At 43.3% G+C, this 20,411-nt stretch overlaps 1 protein-coding gene across 3 annotated transcripts in view; it reads right to left on the reverse strand.

Annotated features, from left to right (window-relative positions):
* The window catches only part of KIAA1328 (KIAA1328 ortholog), a 335,345-nt gene that overhangs the window by 260,794 nt on the left and 54,140 nt on the right, over positions 1–20,411 (reverse strand). The gene's annotated exons all lie outside the window — the stretch shown is intronic.

Consider the following 20,411-nt stretch of genomic DNA (forward strand, 5'->3'; position numbering starts at 1 on the left):
TAAACGTGTAAACACTGAACATTTCAACAGTTACACATTTACCAACATAAACTCATTTTAAACATCCCTAAGGTCTAATCCTAGTTTTGCCACAACCCTCTTATGACATGTTGATAATCTCTTTAATCTCCATGACTTAATCTTTGAAGAAATGATAGTATTACTTTCCCAACTCTTCGGGGTAAGGATATAATTCATTAACATTTGTAAAAAACTCTTTGAAATCCTGGGATGGAAAGGACTACAGGACTGCAAAAACATAATTATTTTAATTCTCAAAACCAATTTTTCAGTGAGTATCAGCCATGGATAAAATAGCTATATGGAAATGGAACTCGATGGCAAATTGAAGATTATGGAATGGCATGATCACAGATTTTCTTAAAGCTTTTTTTACACAATATGTAAATTCAGACAAGTTTGAATTGACAGTGTCCCTCTAGCTATGTAAACTAGTGAAACTGACTAGTCAGTTTGCATTTTAACTTCTCTTCATTTTTAGTAGTCCAACATCTTCTTTTTACACAGACAGGAAAGTTTGTCATTTATATACTATTTTTAACTTTCCTCTCTCGGATAGAATAAAAATACATTACACATACAAATCAGTATTTGGCATTCTCCCTAAAGCAAAGTAGGTAGGCACTGATGACAACTGAGAAACTTTGCACTGCTTTTTTGAGCCAAAACAAAGCTCACAGATCTAACCGGAGGCCTATTATGCTTAATACTAGCTCTTTCAGATAGTAATTTAATTTTCTCTTCATAGTTTAACTGAAAAGGGCAGATTTTTAGAGAACAACATTATAGCATTAACAAATCTCTTAGAAACTTCGGCTAGTTTTTATGTACAGGATAAAACTATTGTTTTGACAATATCCAGAAAAGCAGATGATTAATCAGGTTGCTTTTGCCGTTCATCTATGATGAAAAGAAGTTACATGACAGAACATAAAAATGGTGGGTACAATGTAATATCCATAATTTCATGTTTATGTATGCTTGTCCAGATCACAAAAAACTGGATAGCAAAAAATAAATCAATATGACCTGTATAACCAGGATATTATGGAGAAAAGGTCTATTTTCAGGATGGTCCCAGGGAAATTATTAAAGCTAGTTATAGAAATTAAAGGTGTGTGAAGGTGCCCTTTTGCAATGACAAGCCTAGAATTATTGCTATCAAATATATTTGGAGAATATAAATTCCTGTATATCCTCAAGCATTTCACAAAGATATTCTGAAGTGGGGCTCTCAAAACATTTAACCATTTTTCTGTCACTTTTAAGGCTACTGAACACAAGATCAGAAGACCCAACATACTGGGTCAGACCAATTGTCCATCCAGCCCAGTATCCCTAGAGGTTTTTAAGTCCCACCTTGACAAAACCCTGGCTGGGATGATTTGGTTGGGGTTGGTCCTGCTTTTAGCAGGATATTGGACTCAACCTCCGGAGGTCTCTTCTAACCTTATGACTCTATGACCATGTCTTCTGACACTGTCCAATGCCAGCTGCTTCAGAGGGAATGAACAGAACTGGCAATCATCAAGTGATCCATGCTTTGTTACCCATTCCCAGCTTTTGGCAAACAGACTAGGAACGTGTCAAAACATGGTTCTGCATCCTTGATTGTCCCGGCTAATAGCCACTGATGGACCAAACCTCCATGATTTTACTTCTGTTTTGAACCCTATTATAATCTTGGCCTTCACAACATCTTCTGGCAAAGAGTTCCAGTAGTTGACTGTGCAGCCTAAGGAGAAATATTTCCTTTTGTTCATTTTTTTTAAACCTGCTACCTATTAATTTCCTTTGGTGACTACTTAGTTCTTGCATTCTAAGGAGGAAATATCACTTCCTTATCTATACTCTCCATAATAGTCATGATTTTATAGATCTCTATTATATCCCTCCACGATCATCTCCTTTCCAGATAAAAAGTCCCAGTCTTCATAACCTTTCCTCATATAGAAACCATTCCATACCGTTAATCTTTCTTGTTGCCATTTTCTATATCTTTTCTAATTCTAATTTCTCTCTTTTGAGATGGGGCAATCACATCTGAATGTACTATTCAAGATGTGGGCGTACCATGGATTTATACAGAGACAATATGATATTTTCGGTCTTATTATCTATCCCTTTTCTAATGATTCCCAACATTTAGTTAGCTCTTTTGACTGCAGCTGCACTTTGAGTGGATGTTTTCAGAGAACTATCCACAATGACTTCAAGATCTCTCTCTCGAGTGATAACAGTTAATTTAGACCCCCATCATTTTATACATATTGTTGGAGTTATGTTTTCCAATGTGCATTACTTTGCATTTATCAGTATTGAATTTCATCTGTCATTTTGTTGCCAGTTTTGGGAGATCCCTTTTGACTCCTTGCAGTTTGCTTTAGATTTAACTAACTTGAGAAGTTTAGTTTCATCTACAAATTTTTCCGCCTAACTATTTACAGCTTTTTGCAGATCATTTATGAATTTGTTAGTACTGGTCCCAGAACGGACCCTTGGGAACACCACTATTGACCTCTCTCCATTCTCAAAACTGACCGTTTATTCCTACTCTGTTACCTATTTTTAATCAGTTACCAATCCATGAGAGGATCTTCCCTCTTATCCCATGACGGCTTATGTTGCTTAAAAGCCTTTTGTGAGGGACCTTATCAAAGGCTTTCTGGAAATCTAAGTACACTATATCCACAGGATAAAACCTTGTCCACATGCTTAGTCACCTCCTCAAATAATTCTAGTAGATTATGTTAGGATTATCAGCTTCATCAACATCAAAAACCCTATGATGAAGTAAATGTAAAAGCTTAATTAGCTGTTAAGGTTCACAGTAAAACAAAGTAAAAAAAGTTAGGAAATGCACAAACTACAGTTTCAATAGCAACATTACTTCAGTTACAAAAATATATTAAATTCTATAGTTATAAATAACAGAACCTACCAAAAACTCTGTACTAGAGCCGAGCTATCATTACAAGCCGAAAAATAAAAACCCAGGTTAAACTGCTTTAAACTCTCTAAACCTTATAGGACACCTTAGCTTGCAAGCTCCTTCTTCCAGAGATTTTTCAGTTTCTATAGCCTGTAAATTCATTTAAGCAACTAGCTACAGCCACGTTCTCCATGTCTCTCTCTCTAACCAAACCATTACCAACCTCAAAGTTTTTAGCAGCATCCTCAGTCCCATATTTTTAAATGCTCCATCATTTCCTAAAAACCATTTCCCCCCTCACCTAGCTTCCCATTAACATGACTTACAATTTGCCAACCCTGGCAACTTAAAGTTCAGCCATCTGAGTTATCCCCATGACAAGAATGAAGGTGAACAGAACTGCTTTTAGAACGTTATTATAAATCCAAAGCAGCCAAAGAGATTTTACTTAAGCTTTCCAAAAAACATGAATACTTTTGAAAGTTCAATGTGTGGGAAACAATAGCATTATAATTTAATCTAGTTGAAAACATGAATGACAGCAGTGTTATCTACCTGCAACAGGAGTTCTTTGAGATGAACTTCGGCATATTCCTACATCAGAATCAAGGCACTTGTACCACAGTGGACCGGTTCCCAGATGCACCACCAGTCCACCCCAGGAGTAAAAATGTGCAAAGGCCACTTGAGGAATTGACGGTTCCTCCCTTGTAACTAGAATACTATGAAATCAGCCCCTGCCCATTCCCACTCCTGGAATGCACTCATGGGTGCAGTTAGGTCTATTCCCCATCCTACTACTCCAAGTGCAGAACGTGGGGGCCCGCAAAAGACTTTAAAAATACCTTGCCTCTAAAGGCTCTGCTTACAAAAACTCCCCAGAGTCAGATTTACTGACTTTGGGGAGTAGCTGCCACAATCAAGTGATTTACCCTAAAAAACAGGGGGCAACAATTGAACCCCCCTCCCTTCCAGGTACTCCAAGCTATTTTGCCTCAAAAGAGCTTGAAAAGAAAAGGAGAGAAAAAACAAGCTGCAGTCTCTAGTAGCTGACCTCTTAGTTCAGTGTTTCTTAAACTGTGTTCCACGGCACACCGGTGTGCTGCAAGGCAGTCGGAGGTGTGCCACGGAGAACAACAGAATTCAAAATGGTCACCCTTAAAGGGGCAGGCAATCTTTTTTTTGTTTTGCTCAACTTTCCCCCGACCCTTTTTTCCCCTCAATAACTGTCCCCCTGATCCTTCCCCCTCCCCCCTTTTTTTCTGGTCAACAAAAAAATCCTTGGTGTTCCTCATTACAAAAATTATTGTTTGGTGTTCCTCAGTCTTAAAAAGTTTAAGAAACGTTGTCTTAGTCTGAGCCATGCATACACACACAGACAGACCTCCTGTACTTTCCAGAACACAAGATGCAAATCATCACCTTAAAGTGATTTTTATTAACAAAACAAAAGATATACTTGATAAAGCATACTTGGTTGCTCAGTGTTACAGAGCAACTAAGTACAAAAATTAAAACCGAGAAAATCTCTGGGAGCAACACTCAGATGGTGAATGGGGGAGGAGAGGCATAGATTCACACTGAGCAGTCCAAACCAAACCACAAAAATAAAAATACCCTAATTGCAACTAGGTACACTTTTTCCCTTTATTTACTCACAACCCCTTCCTGGTTTAGTCTCCTTCCATGCCCCGAATTCCTTGGAAGCATGGTAGTCCTGCCTAGGTTTAAATCATCCTGTGTATGTCTCAACTCCTGGTTTAACTAATACTAGAATCAGAAGGGACCTTGAGAGCTCAAGTCCAGTCCCCTGCCATCACGGCAGGACCAAGCACCATCTAGACCAGGGCTACTCAACTCTGGAAACCTCGGGGTCCACAATGACACAGCACATGCCAAGGGCCGCAACTTAAGTGTGGTTGCATGTATATGCAAATATATGCAAATAGCTTCTTTCACACTGACAGGCATGAATACAAAGATTAAGACAAGACGACATAACATGCAGGCCCCGTTTAAGTCAGTTCTGCCGATTCTGCAATATTTACCCGATTTCCACCCATATGACAGAACTTTTAATGAGCAATGACAGTCCAGGAATTTAACTACTAAAACACATCTCAACAGAAGACTCACCATTGTGGAGCATGTTCCCAGTGGAGGCCATGTTCAAAGGATCCCATCTGTGGGCTGTGTGTTGAGCCCTACATAAACTCAAACTGCACCAAAGGCCGCAAACAAACAGGCTGCAGGCCACATGCGGCCCACAGGCTGCACGTTGAGAAGCCCTGATCTAGACCATCCCTGATAGATGTCCATCTAACCTGCTCTTAAATATCTCCACAGATATTCTCCCCCACAAAAAAAACGGGCAATGTATCTTATCTGATTCAAATTTCAGCACTCTATCCCCATTGGTTCTTCTGGCTCCCTGCCAACAACCTTCCTAGCTATCTGAGTTTAACCCCTTACTCACCAGGTGCTGGCCAGCATGCCTCCTATCTATCACAGGTACAGCCTGGAACTGACGGCTCATCAGTGCAGGCACCTTGATTCCCCCTGAAGAATAGATGCTTTGCCCCCATCAAAAAGGGAGAAAAGCATGTGAAGGTGCTCTCCCTCCCTTTCTCTCTCTCCCTCTCAAAATATTGACCACTAAATGGATGCAACTGGAAGCTTCGCATTTTTCAACTGTGGCAGTCCCAGGCAAGCCTCTGGATTTTAAGGCACCACTTACAATGATTTGTGCTATAGCCCCCGAGGATGGAAAATACAACTGCTGCAGCAAGCCATTCATAACACAGAGAAGTTAAATTCCTTTGTTTTTCCAATCAGAAGTCTGAAAACAGATCAATAGTTTTAAATTTAGCTTTACATGTATAGCCTCTTCAACAAATCCCTTCAACGACCTCCAACCCAGCACCCCGTTTTTTGTTCTCTTGATGACTTACAGAATTTCACAAAGAGGCTAAATTTGGACCAGCATTTTAGTTAGGTCACCTGCAAGAGTAAATACTATCCAAGAGAAATTATATTTGTTATTTAAAGAAAGTTTAGTTGTGCCCAGCACAACAGAGACTCTGTCTCCTACATGCTACCTCAATGCAAACAATAATAATAGTAATTTGTTAAACTAAATATCAGTAAAAAAAGAACTCCACAATAATTAAGAACTATGGAAATCTCAAGGTTACAAGGATTGGGTAACTATTTTAACACCTAATTTACACACCTCTAGTCATGTTAATATCTTAAGGAGAGAGTAAAACCTCCATTAAAAAAAGTTTGATTTGTATGTATTTTGAAGCAAGTCCTTGGATAATTGAGCTGTTGGAATATGTGACCTCAGCACTGTTCACAGTGTATCTTTGACTCTGATATTTGCTCAGTTAGGAGAACATGAAATCACTTTCCTTTTGAGGCTAGACAGTGTTAGATTTAGGGTAGATTTAGGCAATGCAGCGATGGAAGCTAGAAAGGATTAACTAGACAATCCAATATCACATAGCCAATTAAAATTTGCAATCTGGGGCCTGATTTACACTATCCAGGAAATGGCTCATTGCACAAATATGCACCTACCTTCATTATTCACAACTGGATCTGTGTACATAAACTGCATGCATGCATACGGCCAGATGCACATATCCAGGTATTTGCACATGTAGCTGTGCATGTGCTAAGCAAATACACAATCCCATGCCAACTTAGGTAAAGAAAACCATTAATGTATATATGTAGTGTTGGTCCCAGGCTCCTGGAGAGTCAACACAGGTGAAGTGGTAGCTTTTATTAGACCAACTTGAGCCTTCAAGCTTATACGTGACCAGAGAAAGAGTTCTGGGTTTGAAGGCTTGTCTCTCTCACCAATCTTTTATTCTTGTATACAGTAATTCCTCATTTAGCACTATAGATACGTTTCAGAAAATGATTGTGTTAAGTGAAAATGTGTTATGCGGGGTCAATTTTCCTATTGAAAATAATGGAAAAGCTGGGGGTTGCGTGTCAAGCGGTGGTGTCTGTTGGGACTGAGACATAAGGTTGGGGGAGAAAGGGGACTGGGTTACAGCAGGGAGAGGTGTCATCTGGCTCTGGGGAAGGAAAGGAGAGGAGAGGGGAGGGGGATTGCGTTGGGAGTATGCCCCTGTGATGGATCTGCCGAGACCCGCACCGCGTCCGGCGAGGGAGGGGGTCGCCGGGGAATGGCGCAGCAAGCGGCGAACCCTCCGCTGCTTTTCAGGGAGGCGGGGAAGCCCCGCGCAGCTGCCAGCAACGGGCCGGCTGGGGAAATTGTGTTATTCCGGAGACGGTCGTGTAATTCAAAAAACTTTCCCTAAAACAAAGATCATGCTATCGCAAAAACATGTTCAGTGGGCACGTGTTAAATGAGGAATTGCTGTATGCTAAGTTTCCAGTTTAAGGTCTGGGGGCCTCAGCTAAATACTTGAGCTCCTTCCATACAAATAAAAATCTAAAGAAAGTCAATGCAGGGACAAAATTAGAACCTAATTCCTTTCCATTCCCTGGCAACTGAGAAGAAAGAAAACCCTCACTGGCATGGCCCCCCCATTGAGAAGCAAAATACACTCATGTAACTCAGGGTGCCAGGATTCCCCTCACGCTCCAGCCCTGTGGTAGGGGAGAGGAGGCACCAAAGCCAAGGGCTTCCCTCCTTCCCCAAGGACTCAATGAACTCTTTTGGGGGCCTGGGGCTAGTCGATTTTGTAGGGTCCCGTATGCTTTGGGGTGGGGCCAAAAATGAGGGGCTCAGTGTGTGGGAAGTGACTACCAGGGAGCAGGCTGGGGGATGAGAGGTCTGGGAAGGAGGTAGGGTGCAGGACTGGATGAGAAGCAGGACGCAGAAGTGGGATGGGGTGAGGGTGCGAGATCTGGAAGGGTGGGAGGAGGCGGGGATTGAGGGGCATACCTGGCACAGCTCTAAAAGGGCACAGGTGGCTCCGCACCACACTGCGCTTGCAAACACTGCTCCCCTGTTGCTCCTGTGGCTGCAATTCCCAGCCAATAGGAGTGGCACGCCGAGCCTCATGGGCCAGATCAGGAGAGGCCAGGAGCTGGATCTGGCCCATAGGCCATAGGTTCCCCACCCCTAGCAAATTCATTCACACAGTAAAGACCAACATGGTTTTGTTCTAAGTGACACCCACAATTTAACTGATTGATACTTTCTAAAAATAAAACTATTCTCTATTGTCCAAATGTCATAGGGGATATTAAATAAGTTTAATCAAGGGAATTTTCATCTTTAATTAAACAGAGACAGGTGGTGGACATAACCCTGTTTTGAATAATGGGGGTGCCGTTAATTGAGATTTTATTGAAATGCACTCCACTGAAGCAAAAGCCAACTGTCAGATGGTATAGAAATGTCATTAGTCATGTTATTGAAAAAGTTTGTGTGATTAAATTTACAACAGGTTGCAAATTACTCTAAAGATGTAGGTAGATGGGGGTGTTTTTCATAGTATTAAATTTCCAATGGTATAAAGTACTATAGTAATTAAGTATAATCAAGGTTAGCTATTTGACGTGGTACCATGTATAGATCCTGCCTGTCTCACGTAAAACTGAATTAGCTCTCCTAGATGACTATTTCAATTGAATCTCTCTCTTTCCTCATCTATTTTAAACCAGGAAAGAAAAAATCTACTGCTGTCTTCTGAAAGTTAATTTAAATTGTAGGGAAGAACTGCAACATCTATAATACTCAATTAAGGCTGTAAAAGGTTGCCACAATATATTTGTTTAAATATGAAAATAGTCAACAAGAATTTCTGCACAAGTCAAACAGCAGTTTAACTGCCGATGTTTTATTACACTGAAATACAAAGGGCTACAGAAGAAGAGGTAATTTACTTGGTACAGTAACTGGAGTTTGAGAGGTGTGTTCTCACAAGTTCTCCACTTCGGGCTATGCAAATGCCTATGAACACTTGATAGGAGATTTTCATCACCAAAGTCCTAGATATCCTTGACATTCAATTCAATGGGAATGGGGCAGGAGTAGTGGATCCCTCAGGGTGCGTCTGCGCAAAAGCAGGTGCTTTTGCACAAAAACTTGCCAGCTGTCTACACTGGCCGCTTGAATTTGCGCAAGAGCACTGACTTTGTAATGTACAAAATTAGTGCTTCTTGCTGTAGCCAGACAGGAACCCCCCTATAACATCCATTTTTGCTTGCCTAGAGCATGCAGGGCACACAGAGCAGTAAAAGCCTTGAACAGAAGGCCCGGATATGCAGGCTGCTGTGACCCTGGATGGCTGTAAACAGAGATACGCCAATTGCTGACCAAGAGGCTGCCAAGGAGTGCCCTTGACTGAAACCCATATTGATACGAACACACACTGTCCAGGGGGAGGAATCTCCCGCCCAGTAAAAAAATGTCCAGTACTCACAATTTAGTTCTCTCTCTTGCAAGTGTAAATTAAGTTGAAACTTGCTTGTAAGAACTGGCGTCACAAAGACAGACCAACACATTTTGGCATCTTAGATAAGAAAGAGGATACGGACCCTTATGGGTATAAAGATGGGTCCAGCAGCACATTTACTCTGAGTGTCAATCTACCATCTATCTGCTGGTCAGGTTAGGTGTTTAACCTCCCGAGGTTCCACGGGGATGCCCACCTCGTATTCGTCTTTCCTAGGAATTGAGAGACCGGCCCTAGCCTGATACGCTGGAGTCAAGAGGCACAGAAGGGGGTAAAAATTGTACCTGGATGTGGTCCTTTGTCTTAAGGGTACACATAGACTTAGAGCTCTTTAAAGATTAAGCTGTCACTTGGTACCATTATTTCTATTTTCTATCTTTATTTTCTTTGTAACCATTTTTTAGATCTATATTTGCTAGCAGTTAAGAAACAGAGCAATAGCCATTGTAACCATATGATTTATAAGCTTCTTTAATAAACCTGTAACTGTTTAAGCTTTAACCTGACTCCTTCAGTTGCTGTAACAGAACCAAGCTCAATTTAAAAGAACTTCACCCAGTCATAAGGGACAGATATAGGAAGAGCTGGGGCATCTGGATCGTGTCGCTTCCAGAGGACAGATCCAAAGGGGCATCTCTCAGTCTTCCCTAGGCTGCCCGCTGCGAAGGGATCCTGTATCCTAGCAGTTAAAATCTGAGATGTAATAAGCTCTTCCTATAAACTCTGGGGCGTCTGTCAGCCTGTTAGCTGCCCTCCGCAAAGGGTTCCCGATCCTAGCGGACAACAACACGGACGTTAAACTCCTCGGGACGCCCATCAACCTCCCTAGGCTGCCCGCTGCGACAGGACCTTGTGTCCCAGCAGTTGAAGACTCGGGTGTAACATACACACACACACTGCCCTGACTGTCGGCTGACACTTGCGCAAATACTTTCCCACTCCCGCTCAGGGATAAGCCCTCTTGCGCAAGCATACTTGCGCAAGAGGGCCAGTGTAGACAAGCACTAAAATAGCCAGCGGAGCTTTATTGGGCAAAAGCACGTCTAGATTGGCACGGATGCTTTTGCACAAAAGCACTTTTCTGTTAAAAGTATTTCCGCAAAATCATGCCAGTGTAGACGCAGCCTCACGGTTTCCACTCCTTCTTAACCACAAAGTCCAACAAGAAGACACTGAGTCATGCAGGAAAGCAGGGTGTCTGAAAATGGATGACAGGGGAGGGATCACATGAGAATTACCTGTTGTGTTCCCTCCCTCTGGGGCATCTGCTATTGGCCACTGTTGGCAGACAAGATACTGAGCTAGATGGACCATTGGTCTGACCGAGTCTGGCTGTTCTTATGTGTGTAGGAGGGGCACCCATAGGGGAACATCTTGAAGACCTCTAGGTACTGCATGAAGTAAGTAGCCAGTTCTTTCTCTTCAAGCAGTGTCTCTACAGGTGCTCTACTTCAGGAGATTCCCAAGCACTACCTGAAATACGGAAGAATGTGCCAAGGAGGTGGATTCAGTAGGGACCATGGAACAGCATCACAGAAAGCAACATCAGCCCCAGGAGGAGGTACTACCTGATGTACTTACTCCTGAGGATCCCTGTAGCATCAGGTAGTACTAGAGATGTTAAGTTGGAATCACTGTGTCCTTCTCAGCTGGCTACAGAAGACACTACTGATGTGCATTTCAGCTTAGTTTTAGAGTCTTCATGGCTTAAGGGCACCAAGGCCAATGTTAACACCACTCTAGATTATTTACCCGACAGCTTCTCAGTGTGACCTATTTAGTTAGTACCAGCATCTCAATATCACAGAGGGCAGGAGCCTCAATGGGATGCAAGTCCTCCTGAGAGCCAAACTGAGAGGGTAATTTTCCCTCTTTCTTATTCTGTTGTGGAGAACTGGATTTTTTTTTGAGTGTCTGGATAGCTAACGGGCCTCTGTTTACTACAGCAGCAGACACAGCCATTGCAGGCCCAAACGCAGGAATTTCTCGGGGGGGGGGGGGAAGGAAGGAGTTGTGGGAGGGGCTGGTAACTGCTCTGCCCCTACCCCCAATGTCCAGTCCTATCCCCAGTTTCTCTCCTAGGAAAAAAAACAGGGGAATCAGCCCCAGGCTTCCCCAGGGCAGCCATAGCACAGGGAAGGGAGGCTGGCAGTGCGCCACCTCTGCTTTCCCAGACCGGCCAGAATCGTACCTTTTGTAGTCCCCCTGCATATGGGCCTACATTGGGACTCCCTGTATAAGCAAATCTGATGTATTGGGCGGTGATTGGATTCTGCAGGCCCAAACTGCGCAAACAAAAACAGGAAAGGGAGTAACACTCTCAGCACACAAAGTTGTGCTACATAGCAAACACTTCAACAACTCAAAAACATAAAATAGAAGAAGAAAAAGAAGTGACATAGCAACAAGCTGAGTAGCTAATTACACCAAATGCCGTGACACCGCATTTCAGGCAACAGGCAGCTGAGAAAAAACAGGAGTGGGGGCAATTCCCACTCTCCAGCAATCTCTCCTCTGCCACAACTGAGGAGGAATATCTCTTGGGCACAGGTATGGACCCACAAATAGTGTCATTAAAAATCCCCAATCAAGAGCTCAAAGACACACCCAGAAATGGAGTGCCCATAAGGACACTACTGAAAAAAAAATCATAGCTCTCTGTGCGGACAATATTGAAATGTACTGGACTGGGAGGCGGAGTCTATCATCACTGAAGATACCTTTAGGACAACGGCTTATGCATATAGATTATTCCGACTGAAGTAAGGATGTTAACATAAAATTGCAAGTGTGCTAAAAATTCAGAAAAAAGCCTTTCACAAGTCACACTTTGACAAAATACAGATAAAAAACAGCACTTACTCGTCTGTGCTGCTGCATTCAACAGCTAGAGAACTGACACCAATTACTTCAAAACTATGTACGTACTTAAACAAATTATCAGTAATTAAAGTTATGTTAAGATACCCCCATTAATGGGTCCCCTTCACTACAAACTGTGCCCCAAAAAGTATAGAACAGATGCTTTGTCTGATTCCGATTTAAATGGAATGCATTTCCCTGGTTTTTCCCCAATGTAAATTGTTAAGTAATAAGGCTTCTAATGTACGAATAAACAAAAGAAACTGAATAATCAGTTAAGCATTTAGATACAAAATAAAACTCAGCAGAATTTTATGGGTAGAGAAACTCAAGTCACCAAAACTGGAGTAATTTATGTACCAGACCACAAAGTCAGCACTATAAAGCTGAAATTGGGATAATACACACACACACACACAAAGAAAGGTTTCAGTTTCATTCTTAAAAGCATAAATACCTCTTTCCATTGAACCATATATTTTATTTCTATAAACCACCAATTTTCTCAGAGGTATTTAACTTTTATGGAGATCCTGAATTTTTTTAATAAGAAATACAGTCAGTATCCCTAACAGCCTATTTCCTTTATACCGTCCATGGCCCTTACCCAAGTGCTTCCAGTCCATCTCATTTCACATTTGTCATTTGGTTTCCCGTTTCCTTCCTGCCTTTCTTTCTTTCAGGTATTTTCCCTACTGTATTCTCATCAATATTTTGTTAATGTGCATCTTTATGCACTCAGTCATGTTAAATATATGTACAGCATACATATTATATACCAATATAGTTACAAGACTGTAAGGTCCTTAGTGTGTCAAATGAAATTACATTTACATTTTTAAGGTTAATTTTCCATTTTCTCTCAACCTGAGATGCAGCAGCATTGAACAGGAGTCTCATCACCATTCAGGATTTTTAATCAGAAGAGGAAATTTTTTTTTAAAAGAAATTAAGCAGATTATCAGAGGAGAACAATGAGATTAGATCTTGTCTACGCTAGACAAATTTACCCTTTTAAAGATCATTTCAACTCCACAGGGCATTTGTCAATTACCAGGTGTCCACACAAAATACTCCAGATCTCATTTGAACCATATTAGCCACAGTCCAAACATCATTTCAGTACACAGTGTGGATGAAGACAGGGCGTATAATTCATCGACTGCTTTCTCACAGTGCACTTATTGCTTTTTTGAAATTTCCCAGAATCTACTGTTTCTTGGAGTTGTGCTCAACAGTAGGGAAGAAGAAGGTGGAGGGCATTGCAACTTTAGATCACCACAAGTGAGTACACAGAACAAAACTTCGACACGCTCAGAACAGAGATGCAAAGGACTAGCTGACTATCCAATAAGCAAATGCTAATCAGACAGTCGACTAGTTGCTCCTCTCCCCCTTGCTGCCTGTATCAGAAAGAGGCAGCAAGGAAGGGGAAAGGAGGGGGTATTTCAAAGCAGCAGCACTGCTTGAAGCCGGAGGCCAGACCCTGGGCTCCACACGGCACTGCCGCTTTGAAACGCTGCGTGCAGCCCGGGGTCAGCTGCACCCCCTGCTGGCCCCGGGCTCTCTTCAGCGCTGCCACTTTGAAACACCTTGGGGAGTCTGGCGTCAGGCGCCTTGCCGCCTTTCAAAGTGGTAGCGTCATGTGGAGTCCGGGGTCAACTGGGGAGTCCAGGGCACTACTCGGCATTTTCGCCTTTGAAATGTAGCAACAGCCTTGGAGCTGTTGCTACACTGCAAAGGTGGAGCTGCCCTATCGACTATCAAATAGTCAATGCAAAAATGCATCAACTATTCGATTAGTCAGTTGGTCGACACATAATATTCTTAACTATTTGTGCTTAAACTGATCCAGAAGCCATTCAAATTCCTAGCCTGGGCAAGGACTCAGGAATGGAACAAAGTCTTCAAGAAGCTGTGAAGGACACCTAATCCTTGGAGACATTTCAAATTCGAGAAAGCAAGGTATCAGAAAGCCCTGAAAAGCACATCCCTGTGATTGTTGGAGTGAATCAGGAAAGAACTAGATGAACTACAGCCTTTTTTACATTTCAGTTTTCCTAATAAATGCTGCAGACTATAGGTATGAAGGAAGGAGATCAGGAAGGCCTGCCTGCCTTTCCTTTTATCTTCTCCGACTGTTCTGACAATAGTGGGAGATAAACAAAAAATGATCTGAAGTGGTCTTCTATTCCAGTCTCATCAAATGACGAGAGCCCAAAACTAAATACAATACAAAACTGAATACAACACAAAGTCAGGAAATATTAAAAACTCGGTCTTTCCTTTAAGATCTATTATAGTTCAAGATAAATATCAGTTAAGGATTATATCCTGCACTTGCAGCAAAACTGACTCGTTCTACTAGGATTCAATTGAGGTCCTTTTGTATATTCAGTCATTTCACTGCAATAGAGTTTGGTTTGAAATCCAGAAACATGATAGGAAACCTGTTTTTTTGAGGACTACGCTTACATAATCAGAGTTATCTTACATTTTCTTACATTGTGGAAAATAGAATTTTGCAGGGCACCTAATACATCATTTCTGCAACCAACTGATTGTCATGATAAAACTACAGGAAAACTGACATGGCAATGCAGTCCACATCTCTATTAAACACACAAGGCAAAAGGTCAACTGGAGTTTAAATAAAGATAACACACCACTTGGTTATAGGAGGGGTATAATGTCTGCTCCTAGCTAGCTGGGGTTCTTACAAATTATTTGGCATGCATATTCAATATAGTTAGTCATCAAATTCTGTAACTCTTACACCGGACTCCTTTCAGGTCAAGGAAAATAGCCAGAAAAAAAACGTCCCTCAATGTAAGTCAGTCTGTCTCTGTCTCACACACACACACACACACACTTCTAATGCAATTTAATGTACAAAATTGTTGGAGTGAATTATGCTCCTGTTATTACAGATGTATCTTGTAGGGATGTCAAAGGTTAACCAGTAAGCATCACTCTCAATGGGTGATGCTTACCGATTCCAGTTAATAGTTAGGGATTGGAGCAGTTCACCACCCACAAAAGGCAGGGGGCAGCTTCAGCCCCATGGGGCCTGCCGGGGAGGTCCCTGCCTGCAGTTGGGGGGGGCGGGCTCCTCCAGCACTAGTTGCTCCTTTATGTGGCAAAGAGATTCACCACTGCCAGTCCCCATTTTGGGGATATGCTGTGGAGAACTTGAGAATCTAGCTCCCTCTTGTACTCCTGAGAATATCAGCTCTGCCACTGAATTTCTGGAAAGTCCTGAATTTCTGGAAAGTAGACCCGTGATGTTTGGATGAGATGAGCTATGCACAAGATTCCATAACTTCATGCCTTCAGCACACACAGATAGGGTTCTTGTTCCTCTGTGCTTGTTGATACCAAACATGCAGAACATGCCCATCGTGACCCTAATTGATTTGCCCTGGATGAGGAGTTGGAAATGAAGGCAAACTTTCCGGACAGTGATGAGATCCATCACACACGGTGACTGGTTTTCTGAGCTGTCCATCTGCTCTGAGTCATGATGATAGGGAGATGGATTCCCTATCCCCACAATGCTTCATCTATTGTTAAACTTACTAATGGAGCTGGGTGACAGAAAGGAAAGCCTGCACAGATGTTGAGAGTATCTTGCAACCAGTGGAGGGAATTCCACACTTGTAAAAGGTGTCAGCCAACCTAGGAAGCAACAAAGGCATTGCCTTGTGAGATCAGTCACAAAGATGCAAGCTGCCAAATGCCCTTGCGGCTGAGGACAATTTGTTGTGGTTCGAAGCATCCCCTGACCTGCCCGACCTAGACTTGACAAAGTAACAAAACTAAGGCAGTGGTTTTCAACCAGTGGTCTGCAGATTCCTGTGAATCCACAGACCTTTAGAAAACTTAGACGAAGTGTCCATACCTCCCTTTGAAATTTTTAGGGGTCTGCAAATGAAAAAAAAAGATTGAAAAACATCACTGATTTGAGGGAAGGCCCAGTCTCTATAAGTCTTCTTTTCTGTGGATTTACTTTTTTACATTCAGTTAAAAATCCAACTCCTAGAACAGAGTAAGTGATCTGAGTGGAAGACAGCATTACTTTGTAGGAGTGGCCTTTAGTAGACAGTCGTGGATGTATGGGAAGACTAGTATTTTCTTTTCTTGTCGGATATAAACAGACACTCTTTCCAGGAATTCTGGGGCCAAAGAAAGCACTCAGTAGTGAAAAATAATCCTGATGTATAGCTATGCATAGCTATTTTCTGTACAATGTATGTATCCTTATATGGAAATAGACATCTTATAAGTCAAGTGCCAGAAACTCAACCCTTTCTCCAGGGTAAGAATTACAGCCACCGAAGTCTCCATCCTGAACTTTTGAGACTACAAACTTGGTCTTTTATGGCACAAGGAAAATTCTTTTGAGTAAAACCCATTGCTCTTGTGAGGAGCAGGGACCAGCGCTGTTGCTCCGAATCAGAAGCTCGTGAGAACAGCCCCTAAAAAGGGATAAGGAAGAGCGGTGGAAGTGAGGTTATGATGGAAGAATCCTTCATCCTCTTTGATGTAGTCCAGTGGAAGAGTAGCTGCAGAAGAAGGTGGCAAGTCCTAGGATACTGGAAGTTGGTGGTCTGAGATCACGGTCTCTGTACTGAGAGATGCTCAGTACCATGAAAAACGAGGAATGAGGAACTCAGTTCATATGTTAGAGGCAGGTGTTTTGTGCATCCGAACTCCTTTGATACCAAGTAGCAGCTACATACGGATGCAGAAGCTGAAATCAACCATGCTGTGGACAGTGGGCATAACGATGTCGGTGTTAAAGATGTCTGGCACCCAGAGCTATCCTGTCCATAGGCTGATTTGCCCTAACTTCACGGGGACACAAAAGTGCGGGACCAAGGACAGCCCAGGGATCAGTGTGGTGGGGGGGGAGGGGAAGAGAGATATTCTGCCACTGGTAGCTGAGATTAGGCCCACCATTGCACTCACCGCTGTCAGCGGAAGCAGAGTGACCTGGCCTCAGCCTGCTCTGCTGGATCTCAGCATCACTCAGGGAAAAGGGCTTATGGAAAGTAGCTGAATGGGGGCAGGGACGCGGCACAGCAGAGGCAGCAAGACACAGGGTGGAGACAAAGCAGGGATGGGGGCTTGGTGTAAAGAGCAGAATAGGGGTGGGGCTAAGCAGAGCAGGGGTAGGGGTGGAAGCAGGGTTGTCCCAGGCACTAGGCAAGCCCCTAGGAACAGTCCTGCTGACACCTTAACTTACCTGGTACAACGGGTGCTGAATGGGGGCTAATTTAGCTACAACTAATCAGGAAAGAGATCGTGGAGTCATCATGGATAGCTCTGTGACGACGTCCACGCAGTGCGCAGCAGCAGTCAAAAAAGCAAATAGGATGTTAGGAATCATTTAAAGGGGACAGAGAATAAGACAGAGAATATCTTATTGCCCTTATATAAATCCATGGTACGCCCACATCTGGAATACTGCATACAGATGTGCTCTCCTCATCTCAAAAAAGATATACTGGCATTAGAAAAGGTTCAGAGAAGGGCAACTAAAATTATGAGAGGTTTGGAACGGGTCCCATATGAGGAAAGATTAAAGGGTATGTCTACACAGCAAACTTATTTCGAAATAACAGCAGTTATTTCGAAATAACTTTCCTAGCGTCTACACAGCCATTCTGTTATTTCGAAATTAATTCAAAATAGCAGAGGGCTTATTTTGAAATTGGTAAACCTCATTCCACGAGGAATAGCACCAATTTTGATATTACTATTTCGAAATACAAGCTGTATAGACGCTTACTTCAAAATAGGGGGCCTCCAGCCCTTTCCAGGGTGCCCTGCTGGCCGCCCTGGTCACAAGGCAACTTCTGACCTGATGCCCTGCCGGAACTGATTCCAACAAGCCTTAAATGCGATTCAACATCCACTCAGTGTGGACACGCTATTTCAAAATAGAAAAATGTTCTTTCGAAATGCATTTTGTGTGTAGACGCGTTATTTCGAAATAAGCTACTCTGTAGTATAGACATACCCAAAGAGACTGGGACTTTTCAGCTTGAAAGAGAGGAGGCTAAGAGGGGATATGATAGAGGTATATAAAATCATGAGTTGTGTGGAGAAAGTGAATAAGGAAAAGTCATATTATGGGAACAAGTAAATAAGAACTAGGGGCCACCAAATGAAACTAATGGGCAGCAGGTTTAAAACAAACAAAAAGAAGTTGTTTTTCACACAGCACAGAGTCAACCTGTGGAACTCCTTGCCAGAGGAGGTTGTGAAGGCTAGGACTATAACAGGGTTTAAAAGAGAACTAGATAAATTCATGGAGGTTAAGTCCATAAATGGCTATTAGCCAGTATGGGTAAGGAATGGTGTCCCTAGCCTCTGTTTGTCAGCGGGTGGAGATAAGATGGCAGGAGAGAGATTGCTTGATCATTACCTGTTCGATTCACTCCCTCTGGGGCCCCTGGCATTGGCCACTGTCGGCAGACAGGATACTGGGCTGGATGGATCTTTGGTCTGACCCAGTACGGCCGTTCTTATGGTCTTATGAGCTAAACCCCCCCAGTGCCAGTCCAATGTGCTTATTTTGCCCTCCTTGTTCTTGGAAGAAGCAACTGTGATGCTGTCCAAACTGTCTCTCTTCTTTGAGAGCCTAGATTTTCCAACCCCACTGATTACTGGAGTAAGAACCTTTTGTCTGAACAGCACGGAGTCAAGAAATCAACACTCAAAAGTGTTTCCCTTTGTAGTGGAAGGCTGCACTGAAGTTGAAGTGAAGCTGCACTGGATCTGTCCAGACACAGATATACGAGGGGGTCTCCTGGCCTGACTCAGAAGTTGGTCAAAAGGAACATTCCATCATCTTAATTTATCTCCCTATTCCTCCTTGCCTTGGATTTGAGGCAAGGCAGAAATTGCATTTCTGGTACACCTAGGGCTCCCCCAAGCAACACAAACTTAGTGTAGTCATCGCTAATCAGTATAGCCTCTCAAATGATAGCCTTGGGAGTTTTGTGTGATGAGATGGGAACTGAGCACTGTCAGTTTCTCTCTCACAGAACTTCAGTGGCTGTCTTAGGGAAAGATTCCATCATTTGGTTGCATGTGCATGTTGCAGGGTGCATGTGCAGGCTGAATAGACAGTGCTAATGGAAATCTCATTAATGGTTCTAGAGGTATGCATGCCCTAGAAGCGAAACACTCATAGGGACACTACTCAAAAAGAAGAGGAGGTTACTCACATTGCTGTAACTGACGTTTGAGATGAGCGTCCCTGGGGGTGCTCCACAGTGGGTGCAGGTGCGCCCCAGTGCAACAGAGCGGATTCTTGATAGCAATGCATTGGAGGCTGTGCATGCACGGCACATGAGGCGTGGGCCCCAGAACCATCGCGCACGTGCAGTCACCCTCCCCACAGTTCCTCCTCTAACCAGAACCCAGCGTAGCAGAAAAGCTATTTTTTGTTGTTCTGAAGTAGAGGGGAGGAAGGGAGGGTAGTGGAGCACCCCCAGGGATGCTCATCTCGAAGAACGTCAGTTACTCACCTTGCTGTATGTGACAGCGCGATGGGGTTCCCCAGTCTCCTGCACCCCGAAATGGCACAAACAGACTGCACCAGCCGGTGGAATAGAGGAAGTTTATTGCCTCTCCAGGATACAGCACAGCACAGATGTAATCTGGTCACAGAGCTGGGCTAAGATGCCTCAGGCCCCCTTGAGATGAGGGAGACTGGGCCCCTAAACTCCAGACCCTTTCCCTAGGCTGTCTCCTCCATGCTCCCAGACAGCCAGCAACTAACTAACTCCCTTCCAACCCTGCCCCCCAGCCAGGGCAGCATTCCCCCTTCCTTTGTTCCTCTCCATGGGGGGTGTCTGGTTCAACAAGTTTGCACAGTGAGGTTTTCCCTGCTGGGTCTTGCTCCAGACAGCAGGGGTCACCACAGCCCAGCAAGGTACCCCCCACTACGTCACACTGTAACCACCTCCTCTTATTTGAGAGACGTCCCTCGGGGTGTTTCACAGTAGGTGACTGCAAAGCATTTTGTGTTATGGAGGTAGGGACTTTGAATCAGGCAGGTAAGCTGTCTGCAGTATGGCCTTCACTAGTCTTGTGCAGGGAAGAGGGCCAGAAAAAAGTGCATAGTGCTTAGCGAA

This window comes from Pelodiscus sinensis, chromosome 6 (assembly GCF_049634645.1).
Source record: "Pelodiscus sinensis isolate JC-2024 chromosome 6, ASM4963464v1, whole genome shotgun sequence".
Classification (NCBI taxonomy): Eukaryota; Metazoa; Chordata; order Testudines; family Trionychidae; genus Pelodiscus; species Pelodiscus sinensis.